We start from the raw sequence: 23,918 nt of genomic DNA, 5'->3' as shown, positions 1-23,918 counted from the left end.
CAAAACAAATGTAATAAAAGGATCAAAAGAAAAAAAATAAATTTCATGGGACACCGGGGGAAACCGTGAGTCAAGAGAAGAAAAAGCGAAGGAAAGAGAGCTGTCAGACAGAAGAGTGCTCCGAAGGGATGCCCTTTAAGGAAAAAGGCCAGGTCGAGAGACACGTAGCATGCCACGCACGGGAGAAGAAAAGCTCCAGGGTACACCTGAGAGTAAGAGAACAAAACTTCTCTGTCGATGTCCACGGTGTTTTTCCTGTATTGACAAATAGGACAGAATAATGCAGTAAGCCCAAGTGGGCCAATTATTTCAGATCTTCCAGGGACCAGGGAAAAAAAATATCTGTTGCCATCATTTCTGTGACTCTAGTGGGTGAATTTCACGCAGCAGGCTCCCACACTATATGAAATAGCAACTTTCTCCAAAGGAGTCTTTTGTAGCGCTTACTGAAGCTATCAGGAAAGTGAGGAGTCTTACATGACAAGAGTGTTTACGTATGTAATTTCTGTGTAACATTAGAACCATAAAAGCTCTCTCTTTAAGATGGGGAATATGTGACACATGCAGTGAATTTCCACATTAAATTATTGAATGAAAAATACACACATTATCCATTGCAACTCCCGGATTAGGTCAGGTCAAATTTTATTGCTTTTGGCCAAGGGCTTTTGTAAGACTTATAAGGCTAAGAGCAGGTACAGTGTGATCTTTGGTATAAGTTATAGAGTTAGAATGAGGTTCTGAGTGAGAAAATACTTAGCATTTCAGAGGTAATTTCATGAAAGTCATCATGAGACCTAGCACATCACTGTGTTGATTTAACTGGAACTTTATAAGATCGTTTTAGCTCTGGTTTCTAAAACTGCCAAGGTTCATGTATCCGCCTGACAATAAATAACCAACCTTTTCTAGATTGATCTGTAATGCATGCTAATTTGAATTACCCCCAAGAAGTTTCTGGCATAGGACCAAATAAACATGGCGAGGGAAAAAGGGCAGGGGAGGAGGAAATGTGGATGACTCCCTAGCTCAGGGGTTCCAGAAATAAACATTTGATGGGTTAAAAGTGTCTAATAGTATCTGCCTTCAAACCCGGTCATGGGCATGAAATCTGGAACAGGTTTAATTATTCTATTAGGGTAAGGAAAATTTGTATCTGATAAAAACAGTCTACCAAACACGGCATTTTGAACAGAGCTGTTCTTAGACTGTTTTATGTGAGAAATATAGGAGAAGTGGCGGCAGTAATAGAAGTATTTACTGAGCTCTTATACGCCCAAGCTAATGTACATTTTGTGTACATTTTCTCATTTAATATTCTCAACAATCTTATCTTTATGAGGCAGGATCTATCCTCAGTTTTTAGATGAGGAAAATTAAGAAGTTGACCAAGTTACATAGCTAGTAAGTGATGAAGCCAGGACACGTATTCCTCGAAAGTTATACGCATAACATCATACTAAACCTCCACTTATATTAAAACATATTCAGGCTTTTGTTGTTCTACAGTTGTGGGTCAAAGCTTACTTATGATCAATAGATTCTTTGTGACTTCTAAACCCGTGGACTGAAATTAAGGGGAATCCAATCTCGGGGCGCCTGGGTGGCTTAGTCGGTTAAGCATCTGACTTCAGCTCAGGTCATGATCTCACAGTTTGTGAGTTCAAGCCTCACGTGAGGCTCTGAGCTGTCCTGACAGCTCAGAGCCTGGAGCCTACTTAAGATTCTGTGTCTCCCTCTCTCTCTGCCCCTCCCCTGCTCACGCTCTGTCTCTCTCTGTCTCTCAAAAAATAAATAAACATTAAAAAAATCTTTTTAAAAGGGGGGAGTCCAGTCTCTTCCAGCTCAGAACTATCAAAGTATCAGAGGAATAAATGTAAGATAGGAAATAATTTAGAACACTTTCACAAGAATTATTGGCTATAGTAACTATAGGCTATTTTGACCCTCCTGTGCCTATGTCAGACACAATTTAGGCTGGAATAATATCAGAGCTGGAGTTCAGCAAAGCGTCCAGAGACCCTTTTCAGTGATTGCAATGACAGAAACTATATTTTCAAAATGAACTTTCTAGAAGAGCATTTTATTAAGAATAAATAGCCACATATATTGTTTGGCCCATCACAACATTCTGGGTGTCTTTCTGAAAATTGCTGTAGGTGTTTATAAGATTTTTACCTCCCTACATACATATTTGTTAACTTTATTCCCTCCATGTCTTTTCTTCAAGACATCTGGTTAAGTCTGGGTGCCTATTATTGCATTAGCTGAGCTGTAAATTCCTAGTGGATTAGGATAAAGGCACCCGTGAAAATGATGGGAGCTCTTACACAGACCCACCAGGAATATGCTCTCATATTATCCTAGCAGTGGAGGAAGAGAGCAATCAGATTCTTTATCTCCAAAACTATATTCAACTCACAGATTTTGTGGGAAAGAAACAGAAGAGAGGATCAGAGATACCAAGGTTAGATTATTGGATTAGTAAAAGGTTTCATTTCTGTTATCTATTTCAAAAATATTTATGCCAGGTAAAAAATGAAGAGGGAACTAAATTTTGAGGTAGTCTATGGTATTGGTATCCTTCCTGGTTATAAAGGTAACCAGCCCCTGAGCGATTAGCATAGTGGATTCTGTGGAGATGGCTAAATTGATACAAAAAAGTTTCCACTCCCCCTTTGGACTAGGTTTGACCACAGGAATTAACACTGACTAATAGCTGGGGATGGGAGGAACTCACGAGATCATGCTGCTTGGAAACACAGAAAGGTAAATGCTGTTAAGAACTTTTTTTAAGTCTACATCTTAGAATTTGTGTCCCCATCCTATGAGATTCCAAGGACCCAGCTGCACTGCAGTAATCTCAAAATCTCACTCAGAGACAACCAGAATTTACCAGAAGATGGAGGAGACAGAATTTTCCCTATTCTTCCTACAAAATACAGAGAAAAACACTGAGGTGCTGTTAGAAAAGGCCAGCTCAAAAACAGAGGTTTTATGAAACAGCCCGGGTCTCGCAAAAAAATACATTGTCTGGCCTTCAATTGAAAATCACCCCCAAAGTGGGAGAACCAGGATGGTCTCAAACTGGATGAAAGAAGACAATCAACAAAGACCAACCGCAGAATAACAGGGATGTTAGGGTTTTATGACAAGAGTCCACAGCCATGATACAAATGTCTCAATAGGCAATTACATCCATGCTCGGAACAAATGAAAAAATAAAAAGCCCAAGCAGAGTAACAGAAAGTCTTAGCAAAGAAATGCCAAGTGGAAAGAAAAACTAAATGCAGACAGTACAACTGAAAAATGCAGTAGGCGAAATACCAGCCTACTGGTATGCCCCACAGCAGAATGGAAGGGGCAGTGGGGAAAAAAATCAGTGAGCTGGAAGATGGAAAAGTAGAAATTACCAGTGTGAAGAACAAAGAGAAAACAGACTGGGAGAAAATAGATGGAGCATTAAGACACCAGAGGGATGATAACAAAAGATCTAACATCCATGTCATTAGAGTAGCAGAAAGAGGGCAGTACTAGAAAAGTACTTAAAGAAATGATGGCTGAAAACTTGGCAGTTTTGGCAAATGACAAAAACCTACAGATTCAAATAGCTGAGCACACCCCAAACCGGATCCAACCAAAAAAATCCACACCAAGACACAAAATGGTCAAGTTTCTAAAAACTGAAGACAAGAAAAATCTGGAACACAAGAGAAAAACAACACCTGAACCACAGGAGAAAAACAGTTCAAATGATAGCGGATTTCTCATCAGAAACCGTGGAGTTCAGCCAGAAGCAGAACAATATTTTCCCAGCACTTCAAGAAGAGAATTGTCAGCCTAGAATGCTATGCCCTGCAGAATAACCTATCAAAGTGCAAGCAAGATTTTTTTTGTAGATACAGACAAGGCTTTATAAAATGTTTTTTTGAGAGGCAGAGGAACTAAACTAGCTACAATAATTCTGAAAAAGCAGAATACAGGGGGGCGGGGGGAGGGGAGTGGAATCAGTCTACCCAGATCCCAGACTTTATTGCAGAGCTGTGTGATCAAGACATTGGGGCATTGCCGGAAGGACAGACACAAAGATCAGTGGAACAGAAGAGATCCCAGAATTTGAGCCACACACATGCACCAAACTTCTTTTTCACAAAGGTGCAAAAGCAATCCTGTTGCCAACAGATAACCTTTTCAACAAATGGTGTTGCAGCATTTGGATATCTCGAGGTAAAACAAAAACAACAAAACAAAACAAAACAAAACAAAAAACACCTTTACCCTAAGTTCCAAACCTTGTACAAAAACTGATGCAACTTGGTTCATGGACTTAAATGTGGAAGGGAAAAGAAAAAAGAAAAGAATATTTAATTTGTTAGTATTAGTGATCACTAGCAAACATTTTGCTTTATTTTTGTTTCTGTTAGTGTTATGTACATTATTTTAAAAATAAATATTTCCTTCAAATTTATGCCAAAAAAAAAAAAAGGATTGATTTCCACAAGCAATGATTATGAAACTGCTTTGGAAATGCCACAAATTTTAGAGGTTTCCATTGGAAGAATTCATTTATATATACATAGACATATATATACACATACATAGACATATATATATATACATATATATATATATGTATATATATATATGTTTTAATTCCAGTATCGTTAACAGCGTTATATTAACTTCAGGTGGGGATGGATGGGTGACTCAGTCAGTTGAGCGTCCGACTCTTGATTTTGACCCAGGTCTTGATTCCAGGGTCATGGGATTGAGCCCCGAGTTGGGCTTTGTGCTGAGCATAGCTTAATATCCTCTCTCTCTCCCTCTCTCTCTCTCTCCCTCTGCCCCTCTCACCCACTCACGCTCTGTCTCTAAAAAACATAAATAAATAAATGGTCTTCAGGTGTGCAATATAGTGATTCGACACATACATACAACACCCGTTGCTCATCGCAGACAAGTGCACCCCTGAATCCCCATCACCTGTTTCACACACCCACCCCCAACCACCTCCTCTCTGGTCACCATCAGTTTGTTCACTGTAGTTGAGTCTTTTCTGAGTTTGTCTCTCTATCTTTTCTTCTTTTGCTTGTTTTGTTTCAAAGAGTTCATTTTAAAGTTTCACATGCTCAGAAGCTTTTTCCTCATGGCATCTGAATAAATCCTGATCACTAACTGCCCCGTAATGAGGAGAGCCTTACACAAGTTCATCAGCGTCTCTTTCAATGAGACTGAAATAGCCTTACTCCTCCTCGTTAAGCCGAGTTATCCCCAGTTAACAAAGTCATGATATTAATACTCTTATTACGCCTATTTTTTTCTAAAACATGAGTTTAGTAAGGGAAGAACAGGCACTATTTTTTGAAACACAAGTAGTTACAATCCCCTCCTCGTTTATTTTTTTTCCACGTCCGTCTACTTATTAGCTGTGTGAACTTGAACAAGGACTTAACCCCTCTGGCCTCAGTTTCTTCCCTAAAATAGGAAGGCAGTGTTTCTGCTATTTTCAGAGTCATAAAATGGAGCCATAGTTACTTAAATAATATATAATTAAAAAACAAGGACTGACAGTACAATAGGCAGGAGAAAAGCCAGGCCAGTTTTGAGAGTTGAAGCCCCAAATGACAGACTTCCCATTTTCTTTGCCCTGAGAATAACATCTTCTTGTTATTCCTGGGAACCTACTAGAATTCTCCAAAGTCTATATTCTTTTCTTTCTCCAAAGAGCTAGATGTTAACACGGTTTTGTCCGTACAGGAGGAAGAACACTTCTTGGAGGCTTCACCTTTCCTAATGACTGTTTCTGTGAATGAGGATATATTCTGTTTGCTTTGTTAGTCGGGAAGAGGGACTCTAATTTCTTGCAAATTCTACTTGAGTTATTTTCACTTGGATAGTTCTAGCTACTTAATAGAAATAGTTTGCCAAAACTTCCCCAAAATTTCCAAATGAATTTATTTGGTCATTGTTAAGTAGTGTCTAGAGGTATGCTTTTAAACTGACCTTCTTTTCTCATCATTTTATCCTTCCCTGTTTCAGCAGTTAAACTTATCTGACACTGTGGTGGTAAATTCTTTGTTATTTGGTAAGGAATTAACAAGGATAAAAGAATGTGTTTGTGTTGGTTTGATGTTGAGATTGGAGGAAAAAGTTTAACTTTACAGATCTTCTGCTCTTGTTGTGTGATCTACTTCTAGAAAATCAAAATCCAGGAAAAGTTAACAAATTAATTGGTATTTTTAATAAAATGGTCTTAGGGGTGCCTGGGTGGCTCAGTCGGTTAAGCATCCGACTTAGGCTCAGGTCATGATCTCACAGTCCGTGAGTTCGAGCCCCGCGTCGGGCTCTGTGCTGACAGCTCAGAGCCTGGAGCCTGCTTCAGATTCTGTGTCTCCCTCTCTCTCTGTCCCTCCCCTTCTCATGCTCTGCCTCTCTCTCTCTCTCTCTCTCTCTCTCTCTCTCTCTCTCAAAAATAAATAAAGACTAAAAAAATAATAACTATAATGTAGGGTAGACCATGGTAAGTGCTGTAAGAAAAAGAGAAATTAGGGAGAGAAGTCATATTCTATTCAGTTCATGAGTTTGGGCCATGCATTGGGTTCTCTATGCTCTGATTCTGTGGCTCCCTCTCTGTCTGCCCCTCCCCCGCTCATGCTGTGTCTCTCACAAATAAATAAACATTAAAAAAAAATTTTAATGGTCTTAAGAGATGGCCATTTGTTTTAAAACATTAATAGTAAAACAGTGATAAAAAATTAAAAAACAAAAGGCATTAAAAATTAAAATATGTAAAATCAGGTTTAGAAAGGGTTTTACATAAAATGATGCAGTGAGCTCTAAAAAGCAAGAATAAAACCATAAATCACAAACAGCCATGAAATATGTATAACATTAAAAAAAAAAAAACCACCAGAGTTTTAGAGTTTACCAACCAAGGAAAAGCAGAGATCATCTGGCCCAACCTATTCTTTTAAAACTAAGGAAACTGAGTCCCAGAAAGGTAAATGGACTCGCTTGAGGTCACAGAGCTGAGCTAAAATTCCTAGATCCCTGCTCCCAGTTCACTATTCTGTCCCCGACAGCATTTAGTAAAACTCACCAGAGAGACCTGAAGCCCAGGCTGGGGACCTCAGTGGTTAAAGCGTCTCGCCCGTAATCTGAGCAATTCATAGGACCCTGGTGAGATTTCTGGAGTTTGCAGAAGCCGAGGATGGTCAACAAGGGGAGCTCCTTCAACTCTGACGTCCCCGGGACCAGAGTAACCTGCCGAGGGCCCTCGGACCCTTGCTACTTGTGCTGGCATCAGAGGCTCACACCTCAGCCCCCAGATCCCTGCGTGTCTGTTTTTATCCCTGCATTTCTAGCTGGGGTGGATAATGGGAAGCAATACGTCAGGTAGGAATCTCGACAGTTGGCCAACCCCCAGTCAGTGCATGGGAGCGGCCCACTGGCCCCTGCTCTCCAGGACTATGCCACGATTTTAAGGAACATAAATCTGAGAATCTGGTTTTGCTATTTCTACGAGTTCCGTCTGAGCATGACCAGCTTTATGTGGTGATGACTACATGGTCCATACTCCTTAACATGCACACGGTCTCTACACAACCTGGCCCTAACACTGCCAGCTTCATTTCCCACCACCTGTCGCTCTCCATGCCAGGGCTAAAACCACACAGCAGCTCACCTTACCTGGGACTCATCTCACAATCCCATGCCTCATGCCCTCGCACATGTTGTTTCCCTTTCATCTCCTTCCAACATCGAGCCTGAACAAACGGATGGCTGGATGGATGAGGGAGTGGATGGAAAATGAATGAGGGAGTGAGGGAATATAATTTGAGGAGCCTTAGAAAAACCTGCCATCTCAAACTGGCTCCAGCTCCCATTCAACAACTGAAAATTAAGCCTCTACTATCTGAGTAGCCTCACACCAGTGTTGTGATTATCCACTATGAAGTGTATAGGAAATAGTTTAAATAATGGTTATGATGCCAAAGCTGGAGTAGTGAAGTTAGCCAAAAAAAAAAAAAAATCCTTTTTTTAATGTCATGGGGAAATCAAGGTTATTGATATGGTGTTAACTCTCACTCACTTGCATTTCTTGAGCAGGGGAGAGGTGAAATTATGCCCAGGGTGCCAGGTAATTGTGCAATACCATGGATACACCAGTGGGAGTGTGGCATGTATGGGAAGCCTTCGCCCATGACGTTTGCAGTGGAGGAAACAAGCTTGGGAACTCTCTAGCAGAAATAAGTATTCTGTGTTGTCTTCTGACTTCCTCTGTTTAACATGAAAGTGCTTTGGGAGAAAAAATAACTAAAATACGTAAGTGAAAATAAATAGTCTCAGGGCTTAGCCATCACTCATACTTTGCTGTAAAGTCATTGATCATGAGATGTGTCTTTAATTTTTAAGTAAAGGTTCAACTTTCCTGTGTGGCATCTGGGTCCAGAGTTTTGATAATGGGAGAATGCAGGGAGGCAATTCTGGAAGGCTGGCACAGTGGTGCAGGCAAGTTGGCTCATTGAGAGAAATGCACGGCCCAGGAGGAGCACGTAGACACAGTTCTGGGGAAAGGCCAGAACAGGAGAGAGACCCAGAAAGAGGTAGCAAGCCTGAAGGGCAATTCTATCCTGCCTTACAGTCTCCATCCTCTCCTTCATTTGATGCACATTCAGTGAATGGGGCACAACCCCAAGAAAATGGCACTCAGGCTCTAGAATGCTGCTCCTAAACCACTTTGGTATCATTCTCCCTTTGAAAAGTTCGTAGCACAGTGGCTCTGCCTGCCCAGTAAAAACACAGGTCTAAATGTCAAGGCCTTTGTAAACACTCCAAAGCTAAGCCTTAGATTTTGCAGAGGTCTGTGAACTCCAGGTTAAGGACCCCATGATCAGTTAATATTTGCAGACCCTTCCAAAGTCTGTCAAGTACTTTGCATATCATTCTTGGAACAACCCAATTAGCCAGGTACTCTCTCATTTTACGCATGAGAAAACAGAATGTCCTCCTGGTAGGTCACAGTCTATTCTATTCTCTATTTTGTCTGTATGGAAAATATCTGGAAGGGGAGTCAAGAACAGGTATCAGTGGTAGCCTGTGGGAAGCAAGCTAAGAGGGAATATAACCTTTGGTAGTATTTGCACTTTTTCCATGTATGATGCCACCAGTTTGTTTTATTTTGTTTTGTTTTTAAAGAGAGAGATCTGATCTACTTTCAAACCTGTATTTTTATCCCTTTAAATAGGTGAAATGATGGGTACACTTAGAAAAGTCAGAGATTTCCAATGTCTTCTGAAAAATGAAATCTTTTTTATGCAAATTCCCACGTCAATTATCTCCTCATACTAGTCAGATAATTTATGGATAAATTATACATTTTAAAAGTAAATTTCATTGCAGCATGGTGAGACTGCATCTTGCAAATATATAGTACTTATATTTATAATAATTATATGTTTTATTGGGTCTTCTTGGCCTTTTACTTGTAAATTGGTTTTCAGTAGAATTATTGGATTGTGCAGATTTTGTTTTGCTTTTTAAAGTTTATTTATTTTGAGAGAGAATGAGCAGGAGAGGGCAGAGAGAGGGAGAGGAAGGGAGAGAGAATCCCAAGCAGGCTCCGTGCTGTCAGCACAGAGCCCGATGCAGGGCTCAATCTCATGAACTGTGAGATCATAACACGAGCCCAAATCGAGAGTCAGACGCTTAACAGGCACCCCAGGATTGTGTGGTTTAATGCCAGATTTTTTTGATAAATACTAAAATAAATAAGCTTTTGCGTCTTCATTCTCCAGTCCCAGGCAGCATTTAGCATTTAGCCTCCTCCCTGACCTACACACACATTTTCAACTGTTTCTTCTCCTTGTATGCTACCAAAACCTTTAGGTAACTAAATAATCAGTATCCAATGTTTGCAAATGCTTTTTTTTTTTTTTTTTAAGTTGAAGTGTAGTTAACATCCAGTGTTGTATTAGTTTCAGGTGTGTGATACAGTGATTCAACAATTCGATACATTTCTCAGTGCTGGTCCCAACAAGTGTGCTGACAAGTGTGCTCTTAATCCCCTTCACCTACTTCACCCATCCCCCCCCCCCCCCCCTACTCTCTGGCAACCACCAGCCTGTTCTCTGCATTTAAGAGTCTGGGTTTTTTTGTTGGCCTCTTTTTTATTTTGTTCGTTTTAAAAATCAAAACCCTGAAGCCTGAGATGCTTGTTACTTTTCTATGCTGAGGCCTAATGGAATAAAAACTGGTAAGGGCATTTGCAAACAGGTGAGGCAGAGGAACACCTGTATGTGAGAACTCACCATTCAAAACGATTTGAAATAAGTTACTGAGTGGTGACCCGGAAGACGCTAGAAACACTGTTTCAGCCCTGACCACCTCCAGTGGGTTTTTTTCTGTTTTAGTCTCTGTTATAAATGGAAGAATCTATCCCTGAAAGGGTCAGCCAAGTCCGTGTAATTACTTTTAGCTTCCGCCTGAACTCTAGCTTTTGCCTTCATTTATGGCTGGTGCTCAGTGGCGGGGGTCTGGTGTTGCAAGAGTGAATTTCAAAGCAGAGCCCACAACCAGGTTTTCTGCTGTGGGAGAGACCATGTTCTGGGTCTACGGCTTCAGCTGTCCAGGTCTCCAGGGGCCTGGCCGCGTCCTAGGAGGGCGAAAGCAACAGTATGCAGGACAGCTCGGGGTCCCCTGTCAGTACAGCTGCAGTCCGAAGACGTGATTCAAGCGTTCGTCAACACTATCCAGCAATTACTCTGAGGAGATTCATCTTGTTGACTGAGTGGAAGTAAGGAAAAGAATCATGCGGAAAGGTGACTGCTCTCAGGTACGGCAGACCTTCACAGGAAATCTAAGTTACTGTGCACAGTGTTGGTGGTGAATGAGCTGGCCAGACCACCCCAGATGTAATAAACCGTGGGCTCCACAGAAAACAAAGAGGTTTAGGGCCATGTGTCACACAGGCATGTGGAATCTATAGGAATTAAAGTCAGAAATGGTACAGCTGGGTTGTGATACCTACACCAACCAGCTCTCAGGAAGTCATTGGACACTCTAAGAATCAGCTCCCTTACTTGAAATACAAGAATAAGAACAAAGTTGGCAGAGCTAGTGAGGTTTAAATGTCTCCCATGAGCCTCCTTACATCAACACCGGTCATCAGATTAAAACACGAATCGATCATGTCATTCTGCTGCTCATGAGCCTTCACTGGCTCCCACGAGGTAAAAACCAACTCTCAGCATTGCATTCAAGGACTTTCACATGTCAGCCCAGCCCCCAGCCCCCACCTCCTGCTTCCCTCTGCTTCATACCATCCCTCCTTTACCTTATCATGCCCATCCTCTCAATCCTTGGTCTCTCTCCCCAGAATGCCCTTCTCTGGGTGGTAAAATCCTATTCAGTCTTTGAAACCCAGACCAGACGTCACCTTCCCTTACCCAGTCCCCCTCCCAAAGTTTGTTGGTCCTTAGAACGTGAACAACACCTTGTTCACCTGCCTGCGACGGGGAGCATTGTGCCTACTGTAATTGCCTGTATCTTTGTCCATCTGCCTGCTGGGCTGTGAGCCCCAATTCAAGGATGATGTCTTATTCTAGTTTACATCCCTGTCACCCAGCGCTGTGCCTTGCAATCTTAAAGGTGCTCGCAAAAGTGTTGGCTCCTATGTGGAAATGTGAACTCATGAAGGTGTTCTTAAGCTGGAAAGTGTCATTTAAGTGTAGTATTATCATTAATGAAGGTGAAGGACCGAGCAGCAAGAATCGGTCCCCGAAATTTGCACTTAAAGGAATGAGTATCAAACCCTTCTACATCTAAATGCTACGTGTTCTTCCGGGGCCCTGCAGGAAGTGGGCGGGCACACTGGGGGTGAGCCCCTTGAGGCACCAAGGCATAACGCCCTACCCAAAGCTGGTCTGTGGAACTGCACCTTCACCTGATAGCTAACTGAAGATTCGGAAGGATCACCTGTCAGACTTTTCTCCAAATCAAAACTTACAAACCTGTGTGCCTCCAGGATTCCTTCTTCCCAGCAACTGTTTTCCTCGCCTTTCATACATTCTGAAGTGACATTTAACTATGAGGGAAAGAGGCGCTGGATTCTGAGCCCAGACCGACCTGGATTCAAAACTTGAGCCTGTGTTCATTCCCAGCGTGCGGCTTGGCTAGCACACGCAGGCTTGCAGAGCCTGTGACGTCACGTCTAAAACAGGAAAAGTGCCTAACAAGGAAAACCAAGTGTGACAGATGTGGAAGGGAGTATCACACGCTGAAAATGCCAGGAAACTGTAAGATGTTCTTTCTGTGATGAGAGGTAGACAAGTACCAGCCACAGGCTTACTTTCCTTTGTTACTTCCTCCTCTTTTTCTCTCTCCTTTCACATTGCGAAAGTACATCTCACTGGTCTGTTTCTGTGTAGAGGAGTGTTTGCTCCAAATCTAATAAGGCTCATCTAAGGGACAACTTTTGGGGGAACATAATAGAGTCAGCAGCCCCCATGGTAGCAGCATTTCTTTGATCTCTTGCCACTGAGTGTTGTTTTGAAAGTTAATTGAGGATGAAAGCATCTCCCCAAAAAACTACTGTCAAAGGAGATTCCAACTCACCTCAAATCCAACCAACTCTGTTTTGCACGTGTAAAACTGAGATGACAACCACTGCATAAATATTAAACGAGCAGTGAGATGTCAGTGTTTTCATTACTGTGTGCAGTGGGACTCTGAACGAAGCTGAGACCAGTTTGGTACACCTGCAGAGGCAGCATGGGTTTTGATATAACCACGATATTTGATTTGGAAATTTAAAACATACAGTGTTGCCAATAGCTCTTAGTTTAAAAAAAAAAAAAAGTAGTTGAACTCCAGGATTCACCATTTCCTATAAGAGCTTGAGATGCCAAGTATTTAGGTTTACATGAAAATTTGGCTCACAAATGCCTCAACGAATAGGAAAATCTCTCTCTTGGCGGGTAACGGAAGTCAGGCAATTTCTTCCTCTTCACCCTCTTCAGAGGGTGAGACGCCAGTGCTGAACTGGTGTTCCACCTCACAGGGATCACGGCACACGAATACTTCTGGTCTCCCAGACTGTAGCCTTCTCCCCTCCAGTTTTTCTCCAACAAGCTACAAGAGTGATCTTTCTAAAATGAAAATCTGATCATATAATGGCCTAATCTATCAATAGCTCCAAAATGCCTTCAAAATATGTTAGCAGGATGAGCTCTTGCCTCGTGGTCCAATCTCTGCTCTGATTCAAGTCACACTCCCATCCCACCTCACCTCTTCTGTCCCCGGTGATTGCCCTGCAGTTCCCTGACCACACCATGATTCTGGGCCTTTGCTCTCACAGCAACCTCTACCTGGAATGTCTCTGACCACTCTCTTCCCTTGGCAGACCTGCACACTCTTCAGGACTCTGTCAGGAGTCAGCTTGTCCAGAAAGCTGTCCCTACCCACCCTCTCCTCAGGCTGCTGAGGGTGCCCCCCTCTGAGCCTGCCTCTCTCATAGACTCATCATATTGCATTCGAACCTTGTAGCGACTTGTCCATTGCCCCCATTGGACTGCCATTGTCTTGAGGGCGAGGATCAGATTTAATTCATAATCCCATCCCTAGAACTTTACATAATCTGGTCCCTACTGGACTGTCAGTAAAAGTGTGGTAAGTCAATCCACCAAATGGCACTAGACTGAAAGCTGGGTATGACTTCTTATCCCAAACATGCCAGCAATTAGTGTGGTGTTGGATCTAGGCCGATAGAGACTCTATCATGTGTATTTCAGTCCAGTAAGTCCACATAATTCTTTCTCTGTCTATGGGCCAGTACCTTACCCCCAAGATTGAAATACTGCCAATGACTTTCCTAACCCACCTTGTTATCTTAGAATAGGTAACAGATTTTTCAAAGTCCAAAGAGCTCCTTACCTTCATCCTCCCCACAGAGGGTGACCTCTTGAAATGTTTGCAAAGTGGCAGCAGTCCTGTTCTTCCTCTGTAACTGCGAATGGGACAGAGTCTTCTTTGTTACTTATTGCATCTACTCATTTAAGACATTTTCATTAGGAACCTACTACGTGCCAGCTGCTCCCATGGACCAAGATAAGAGGCATGGGTGAATCTGCCCATTAAACAAAATAGCTGAAAAATACTCAGCGTTATACATTGTCCAGGCTACTGACTCATTAGATACGTCCCCTTATATAAGGAGAAATGTAGAACCCAAAGGCCACAAACAAAATTAAGATAACCGTGGCACTCCCCCCAAGAAAAGTAATTAGGCCCTGTAAATAGCTCCAGCTGGGATATACATTGTACATGATGATGTGTAGTCTTTCACGGGGATCTGAAGGGGATCCCTCAGATACACCTACGTTGCGTACAGTATGAAGGGTTTTCTTTGATCCCCTGGAGCCCATTTGGAATTCTTGGGCCCCCAAGTAAACAACTCCCAAACGAGCATGTCGAGGTCTGTGCCCTCAACATCAGCCATTCTGATCATCCACACAGAAACAGAAGCTGGGTCTGGGAATGGAAGACAGGGCTCTTTGTCTCCCTGGGGAGCTCTGGAAGGCTTATTCTTGCCTTGATGAGAGAAATCTAAAGATTGGATTTTTCAGGGTCAATAAGACACCTTGTTGAGTAATTTTCAGTAGAATGTGAAAACAAATACAGGAGGGAAGCACGCCAAACAGCACACTCCCCTGGTGAGACAAAGGGAGGAGGGCTCTGGCTGACTGCTCCCAAGGTGGTCTGGTTCATTCTTATTTATTTCCGTTCTCCCACACATTCCTCTGGATCCTGGGGAACCACTCCTGCTCTGGAGTTGGTCTGTTCCCAGGTCATCCATCCTGTCCCTCACCTCAGCCTAAGTGTCTCTAGCCAGAGGGGAAACACGATTGGGGAGGGCCGGAATACACTACCGCGGAAGGAAAGGGAGGAAGATTGGGCACCGGGGATGTTACAGAACACGAACCGGGCTCAAATTATAAGCCAGCAATTTACATGAGTCTTCTGTGACTGTTTACACTGCTGTTTATTTATTTTTTGAAATCAGTACTTATCTTGGCCACCACGGCCACATGTAGCTGACATGAAAGTACAGAACACCTTCATGAGACTCACGGTCGCCCAGTATCCGTACAATCCCCTGTTCTTCCCCCCAACCCTCTCTCCCTCTTGAAACCACAACAAGGAAATCACAGTACTAGAGACAACGTGGGCCCTTGGGGAAAAGGGACAGAGGCGCCAACCAGGAGCCCCTGCCTTCAGTTCCCTTAGTAGAAGTCAAATATTGCAAATACTTTCTGCAAGCTTTTCATAGTTGCTGCTTTCTCTAGCTTAAAAGATCTTAATATGGCTGTTAGTCCATTTATCACTTTCTCCTTATATGGGCTTGGCAAGCAGACAAAATAGACAGGAGTTCAAATCCAGACTCTGCGTGGATAGGCTCTGTGGCTTTTGGCTAATTGTTTATTTAGTAAAGCACAGTTCCCCAATAAATATTAATAGATGTCTTCCCAGAATCCTCCAAAGATCCCTAAACCTTAGCTTCCTATAAACCATTATCTGTTTTTGTTTAATTCAGGATTTTCTTTTTATCTTTATTTTTTGTAACATTTTACACATACATATTTTAAAAGGTAATCTACTATCTTTAAAAAAAAAAAAAGACTAGACCAATTTTCTTAGGAAAAACTGCCAACTCTACCCTTTGCCAGTGGTTCTTTCCCATAATCAGAAAACACCTAGCCTAGCTTCCACATCAATTGGAAACACCCTTCACTGGGACACTTGATGTACCCATAGCCACAGTTCTCTGAGGAATATGCTGGAATCCATGGCCCCTCCTTAAAATGTGCTCTCAAACAGTGGAGTGTAGATGAGGTGAAAAAGACACTGTACACATTTTTTTTGTTTCTTGGGGTCTTGCTGACAGCAGGTGTTTTCTCACTTTGTCCCAGGAGGAAGAGAAAGTGACTGGCATTTTATCTGGTCAGTAGCTATTTTTGGAACTATTACTCCATACAAGGCACAATATTGGCCACTGTGGGGGATGCAGAAATGAGTCAGACACTGTATCTTCCCTGAAGAACTTATAGGGAAGATAAAATGTTCGTTTTGCACACTTTTTGGAATGCCTGCAATGTGCATATCCTCTTGTAGGCCCTGGAGATACAGTGAGGAAAAACAGACCAAGCTCATGTAGTTCATATTTTCTTGGGTAAGCAAGCAAATTAACAAATAGCTTCAGATTGTGATAAATGCTAAAAACAAAAGAATAGAGGATAATGTATTGGAGTGAGGTGCAGGATGACCTTGGTAGAAATGACTTGGGAAGTCAGAGACAGAAAGTGCCCATGAAGGAAGATGGGTAGAATAACAGGAAATGGAGTTTCAGGGAAGTGGACAGGAGTCAGACATGACTCTTTGTAGACTAGGGGTCTGTAAACTTGTCCTACCAAGTGTCAGACAGTAAGTAAACATGTTAGGCTTTGTGGGCCATGTGGTCTGTATTACAACTATTCAATTCCGCCATTGAGACAACATGCAAAATTATGACTGGCGTTGTGTTCCAATAAACTTTTAGTTATGGACGCCGAGATTGGAATTTCACATAATTTTCACATGTTACAAAATATTTTTTTTCCTCAGTGTAGAGACCATTCTTAGCTCACAGGCTGGACAAAAACAGGCGGTAGGCTGGATTTTTGTACAGTTTGCCCCCGTTGTACACCCCCGTTGTACAGTACGTTAAGGAGTTTGGATTTTATTCCAAGGGTACCTATGATATTTCAATGAAGGAAAGTATTGTGATATGGTCTATGCTCTGAAGAGATCGTTCTGGCTTCTGTGGACTGGTGAGGGGTATGTGCACAGGCAGAAAGACCAGTTGAGCTCTGAAACTGTCACAGAGTACCAACGTGAAACAGCGGTGATGTGGACAAGAGTAACAAGCATGGAATTAAAAGAAATTAAAAGGAGGCTGATTTGAAATGCGCTGTGCAGGTAGAGTTGAAAACACAAGTGCCTGAATCATTATAATACAAAGTAGACAGGACTCAAGCCAGGGAGAATGACAGATACAATTACTGTCAGAAACCAGAGACAGTGAGCTGGTGTTGAAGGAGCCTGAGCCTCTCTCACATGGGTAGGTCTTTGACAAGAGGGGATGGGAGAGACATCAGGCTGGAAGGATGGTCTGACTGGTGATGGGGAAGGAACTCTGTTCTGAGGTACACTTGATCTCTCCAAACCTCCCATCCTCATCTGCAAACTCATTAAACTGTAAGCTTCTTGAGGCCAGGGACCATGTTATTTGCCTTTCCATATCCCTACAACCTAGCTGGTCAATAATCTTAACATCGATTCAGTAAGTCTTTTCTGACCTACTCTATGCTATGGCATATGCTAGCAACATATATATACACATAGTTAATGTCCTCACAGAGCTTATAGGACTAAAGAGAACTGAAGTAATAATGCTACACAGGGACACTATCCAGTGGTCCAAGAGATACAACGGGGACTTTGTGTTACCTTGGGACCAGAGAAGGCTTATGAGCAGGAGTGACATTTACATTGATTGCTGAGGGAAAAGGAAGGGATATTTAGTGAAATGAAAGTCAGAAAGAAGGAGGAAGAACATTTCTGGCAAAATGAACAGTGTGTGTGAGAGGAAGAAGTATGACATGTCGAAGATCTAAAAATCAGAGAGAAGAGAACAAGTGGGCACAGTGGACCGTGGCTAGTGGGTGGAGAAGGCCAGGTCATCCAGGGCCCAGGCGCAAGAGGAAGTTGTAGGGGCATTTTGGGTTCACACAGCCTGGCCTTTAATTCCCAGCTCTGCCACTTGTCAGATCGGTAGAAAGACTGAACGAGTGCCTTAGTCCATCTTGGAGGACTGTTGTAAGAAATAAATGAGATTTTCTGTATGAGAATCCAGTAGATTTTCATTAAGTGATAGTCTTCCTCCCTTGGCTCACAGGACAAATGCAGGGAGTAGTGCAAACTCAGAAATAGGTTAAATGCCTGGTGAAGGAGTCCTTATCTTGTAGTTTGCAGGAAGCCCAATGGAACAACGAGGACTGTCTCCTGTAGAAGCCAGACCAGCTCCATCTGAGACTCCACTCCATACTTCTACGACAGAGGGTGGGGTGGGTGTCCAGAGATCAGTAGGGCAGGGTCCTGCCTTCAAGGGTTTAATTATGTAAAGTTATAAAGAGGAGCGTGGGGTGTGAAATGGGTGCAGTAGGATGAACGAACAGCCAAACAGTGCCGTCCTCCCAATGAAAGCTCCTTGTCTGGCCGGAGAGTTGGACTGTTGTTGCTTTTGCCCCTGTGGCTGCTTATTTTAATTCCATGAGGACCCAAAAGGATTCAGAAATCTGGGAATTGGCCACATATCTTGGACCTTGTGTGTAGAAATCAGACAGCTGCCACTACGTTTCTCTGCTTTGTGCCCTTTGGAAACATAAAGCAGCTTGCCAGACCTCTCTCCCTGCAGGCAAGAAGGGCATCTCTCTGCTGGGAATAAAACAAAACAGAATCTCAGCACCCCAGGAAGCTCAGCCAGGAGAAGGCCCTTCCCCTGTGGAAGAGGCATCAGATGCTGCCTATTCTCAGAGTCCCAGCCTTCAGCTCTCTGCCACTTGGTTTTGAGTCCCTGCTATTGTTCAGCTACATCCACTGCAGCCTTTAAAAAGCCTATACTTGTTAATAAAATCATTATCTGGACACTATTAAAAGGACTCGAAAACAAGCTGTTTTCGAAAAAATCTGTCTGGACATCCTATAACTCAAGGATATAGCAGTGTTCCAGGGAAAAAGGAAAAGCCAAAAGTATCTGAATTAATGACCTGTGTGACTATTTTCAGTCCAGAGTGTATTAAAAGTGCCCATACAGGGGCGCCTGGGTGGCTCAGTCGGTTAAGTGTCTGACTTTGGTTCAGGTCATGATCTCACAGTTTGTGAGTTCGAGCCCCACGTTGGGCTCTGTGCTGACAGAGCCTGGAGCCTGCTTCGAATTCTGTGTCTCCCTCTCCCTCTGCTCCTCCCCCACTCATGCTCTGTCTCTCTCTCTCTCCTTCAAAAATAAATAAAAACATTAAAAAAAAGTGCCCATACATATAGCCAAGATAATCATGAAATAAAATATAATATCAATGTATAATAGAATATAATAAAGAATATAATAATTATGAAGCCCAGATAATCCAGGTTAGGAACAGAGCTCTTTCACGCCATCAGGAGTACTGGACTGGTACATCTTGTCATACCCACAATCGATATGTAGGTTTTTTCTGGGCAGCCCCTGACACTGTCCCCCTGGTTGCAGTCAAGTCCATGGATGCCCACCCTGCAGGCTGTGTGCTGCACCAGTTTCTGGGCCACCCTGGCTTGGGCTGGAAGAACTGGTGCAGGAAGCCTGGGCACCTGTACTGCCCAGTGCCTGGGGCCTGACCACTGGGCAGACCTCCCCAGTGGTGACTGCTTGGTAACTGAACTTTTGCCCCAGATTCCCTCACTGTACCACTCCTGCCTCCTAAAGGAGTTTATATACCTCATTCTTGCCTCCTGGTAACAGAATGTTACCTAAATTATGCCTGAGAAATCTATCTCCCCCCGACATTCTACCCTGGTGGTCAGGATACATCCACCCTTAGAGTCTATCTAAGCAATCACCTAGCATTTATTCACTGGTATGATGGTAAGTGTTTAACAACTGGCTCTCTGGGGGGAAAAGTGTGTGTGTGTGTGTGTGTGTGTGTGTGTGTGTGTGTATACCTTCACATAAGTCTATTGTAAGTTTTACTGACAGGATATGTAGCACACAATTTAAAATCATAATAATAAAATATACAACACTCTTTTTTGTAAATTTATTCCAGCCTGTTGATTCACCCAAAATGCTTTTTGTTTGTTTTTATCAAACTCTTGAGTCTGTAAGCCAACCTGTAGCTGTAATTAATGGATGAGTATAGTTGCCATTTAAGTGTTGGTTGATATATTCGTGTACTTTAAGGAAGCAAAACAAGATGAAACAACACAGGCTTATCGTGGGACATCACTTGTTGATCAGTGGCATAAGCAACTTCTTTGTCAAATCAAGTAATAGTTTTTGAGTACTGGAAGGGATATTTCCTCAGGTTTTTTGTGCTATTCACAATGAAACAGCCACAGAGATTTTAACCTGCATTATTAACATTTTCTTCATCGCTTTCTTAAGTCTAGACTAGTGATCAGCAAATTTCTCCTGTAAAGGGCCAGAGAGTAACTATATTAGGCTTTGTGGGCCACATATGGTCTCTGTCACATATTCTTCCGTGTGTGTGTTTTGGGGGGTGGGGGGGGTGGAGTGGGTTTTACAATTCTTTAAAAACATAAAAACTAAAACCCTCCTTAGCTCCTGGGCCACACAAAACCAGACTGAGGCTGGATTTAGCTCACGGAACTGTAGTTTGCCAATACCCGATCTAAACAGTTCACAGAAGAAAAAAATCAAGACCTGACTTCTGATTTTTATGGTGTAACTATTCCCACCATGGCCACTTCCAAGCTGCCGACACAATATCATGAAAATGACTGGGAAGCGATGTGCCCTGGTGCACCATCATACATGTTTCCACTGTTCAGGTGCGAGAGATATCAGTAACCTCAGGAGCATAAATAACAGCAAAGTGCAGTAAAACAGGGAGTAACAAGTTTTAAATACTTACTGTCTTTGTCTTTAATTTATTTAACTTTAACTTTGTTTGATTTAATTTTTAATGATGGCTGTGTTTAACCACTAGCTCATAAAACTCCTGAGATCTCAACAGTCCATTCTTACAAGTTATGTGGCTCAACCCCGGCGCCCTGCTGTGTTTATCCCATGCACACACGGTTGAGGACCAAGCCCTGACTTGCCCGGGCTCCCTGTTTGAGCCGCCTCTCAAAGCCACCTTATCACACCACCCCACCTTAGATGCACCACGATGGGTGGATTCTGCACCCTGATAAATCTGTGACCTTCCCAACTCTTAAATGTTCTGGGAAAACCAGGAGGTGAATATGCCAAGGAAAGACAGCCTATAAACGAAAAGATAAAAATGATTTCTACACAAGCTGGGGCTTGAGGATTACTTACGCTTCCAGTAACCCTAATGGTGCCACTGATTCAGACTTTCTGAGCCCAAAACTGCAGAAATTACTGAGAGAAGTTTTGTTTGGAGGCATGCCTGGTGAAGTGTCCAAAGAAGTACATGAAAGGTGAAGTTCTCTGAAAAGGTGAAGGCTGGCACCTAGGTCATCTGGAAGACTGGGATTCATTCAACAAGCACTTTGTGCTGGCTTGGAAAAAGAGAGAAAGCTACTTGTGATAGTAAGAATCACACAAATGATAACACCTTTCATTTAGAAAGTCAAGGGGATCAAGAGAAAGAATACAATTAGATAATAGCCATAATCGGGTGAACTATTAGGAGGGAAATAAGGACGCAGGTGGATTGGACTGTGGTTACTTGTACTTTTCAAAACCCTGAATTTTAGACATCCCTGCTTCTGGTCTGTATCCGTGTGCTGCTCTGTCATATAGCAGGCAAAACTATGACAGTATACAACGTAGACAGATAGGGACATACCATTTTTGTGGTTGCAGAATCTGACCATAAGTAAATGAAATAGCCCTCTGATTCCAACTTTGCTTTTAATCTTCTAAAAGTAGTGGGTGCAAGAAGGCTTTACTACTGTCAAAAAAAAAAAAAAAAAAAAAAAAAAAAGCCTTTTGCCCTTAATTTAAATCATTGTTTTTCTAGGGAAATTTAATTTGGGGGAAAAAAATGTTTTTCTAATTAACTCGAAGACTGTGTGCTGTGCAAACAATAAAGATTCTTGTTTGAAAGTAATGCATGCCCCCACTCCTAGGACTACCAGGGGAATTTAAAATAAAAAACGCGAGCAGCTCTGACCTCGTATTCTGCCAGAGCTAAACAGAATTCCCAGATCCAGAGTTTTCTCGTCAGTTCCCAATTTCAAACCCACAAGTGTTGAGTGGGTTCATGCTTCGGCAAGACACATCTTCTCATCTCTAGAAACAACTGTGTTTGATCTCTTCCTGGTTTCTCGGCACGTCCCTCACTCCCTTTTTCTTTCTCTTGTGCTATGGTTGGCCTCAAAGGTTAGAAACTGCACAATTGGATGAACCGGGGAGGATTTCATAATGTTCTGGTGATGGGCTGGGCAGTCTAGCCAAATTCCGTTCATTAGCTAAGGCGCCGGGGTGAGTGTGGCCAGTAAGAATGCCGTTTTGGTTCCACTGAAGTGCTGATAGGGAACAGGAAATAAACTTTTATTTTTTTGGTTCCTGAGCAGCAGTATGGACAAGTGAAGAGTCTGGGATGCTGGGAATCTGGAGGCCAGGAATTAATCTCCAACCCAACCACTTACTGGGCAGCTCAAGCAACTTCTGTTCTCTTTCTGACTGTTTTTTTCTATTCTGACACTGTTTTCTTATTCTTTATGTACTGGCATCAGATTTCTATCTACCTTAGACTTTAAACATTCCAAAGTCAGGAATCAAGGAATCAATTCACTCACCGTTTACTGAGCCACCTATGCTGTGCTAGGTGCCATGACAGGCGCTTCGTAAACTGGTATTAATCCAACATGGTCCCTGCCCTCAAAGAAAGTACAGACTACAGAGGAGGCAGATCTCTTAGAAAATAAACACAAAACAAACAAAGCAAGTGGAAGTGTGAGAGACATATTAAAGTTACTATGGCAAAATGGCAAAGGAGCTTCCGTTGGAAAGCCATGGGAAGCTGTGGAAAGGAAGGGACTTTGAACCTCTCCTGTTTGAATAAAGGGGAAGACAATTTGGGGAAAGAGGAGAGCATACCAGAAGAGAAAAAAAACATAAAGACAATCAGTCTGAGGTCAAGTGACATATGGCTAAAGTGAAGGGTTCCAGCAGGGCCTGGGCATGAAGCAGGAGTAGAACCCACCAGTATACTCCTCCTGGCATGAGCGCAGGACAACAGCTCTGGGCTTTCAGGGGTTTCAGACTTGAGGGAGACTCCTGGACAACAGCAGGTTTTAGATGTTTTATCAACTAAATAGAAATTTACTAGACATTGCTGTAATGTTATCTCCTTATGCCTTGATTTTTGCATAGTGTCCACCCTCTCAAGAAACTGGCCTGAAAACTTAAAAAGTGTTACCGGCTGAAACAGGGTGGATTATTCACATAGTTCACACCAAGAGGCTGGAAACTTACCTGAGCTTTAGATTTGGTCCTCTTTGTGCATCCTAATGCTTCCAGTCATGAATTTTCTACTCTTGCATTGATTCTGTAACTTTTCTCCTTACATTATAGGCTTCAGGTGACAAGGCCAGACCTTCAGGAGCTCTTTTCCTTCTTAACCTTTCAGGCTGCATTTTATGTAGCTGCCATCCAGTAAATAGAGGTGTTCAGCTAGAACTCTCCTTCCAAAATGACTCTACATTTCTAAAACTTAGATAAAAATATTTGTTAAAATAATAAAGCATCATATTTAAAATATTCATAGCTATTTGATACAAATATAGTGAATCACAGTTTGAGCTAGAGCCAAATTTTCAGACGTACTAACACCTTGGTTTGGTCTGGTACCTTTCTTGCTAATGTTCAACTGCTATGAGCCATTGCATGATTAAACCCTGCTTCTGTTTCCCAGACCTAAGTAGAAACAGTTGCCCTGATCTTTATCTTAAAATTATAAGTCTTATACAGTTTTAAACTTCATATACATGGCTCCAGCCCTTCAGGGATTTAGAACAGGCTTATAAGTGATTTTCTTGTGGCTTTAATATTAAGTCTTTAAACTACCTACACATAACTTTCCAGAGAGACCATGCTAAGTTGCCTTCCTAGAATTCCCAGTGGGCTCTCAAAG

General features: G+C 42.4%; 1 protein-coding gene across 1 annotated transcript in view; it reads left to right on the top strand.

The window, feature by feature from the left end:
• The window catches only part of ANKFN1 (ankyrin repeat and fibronectin type III domain containing 1), a 142,045-nt gene that overhangs the window by 36,457 nt on the left and 81,670 nt on the right, over window positions 1-23,918 (top strand).

This window comes from Prionailurus viverrinus, chromosome E1 (genome assembly GCF_022837055.1).
Source record: "Prionailurus viverrinus isolate Anna chromosome E1, UM_Priviv_1.0, whole genome shotgun sequence".
Taxonomy (NCBI): domain Eukaryota; kingdom Metazoa; phylum Chordata; class Mammalia; order Carnivora; family Felidae; genus Prionailurus; species Prionailurus viverrinus.
Note: the sequence above shows the minus strand (reverse complement) of the source record. Positions and strands in the feature narration are given on the sequence as shown.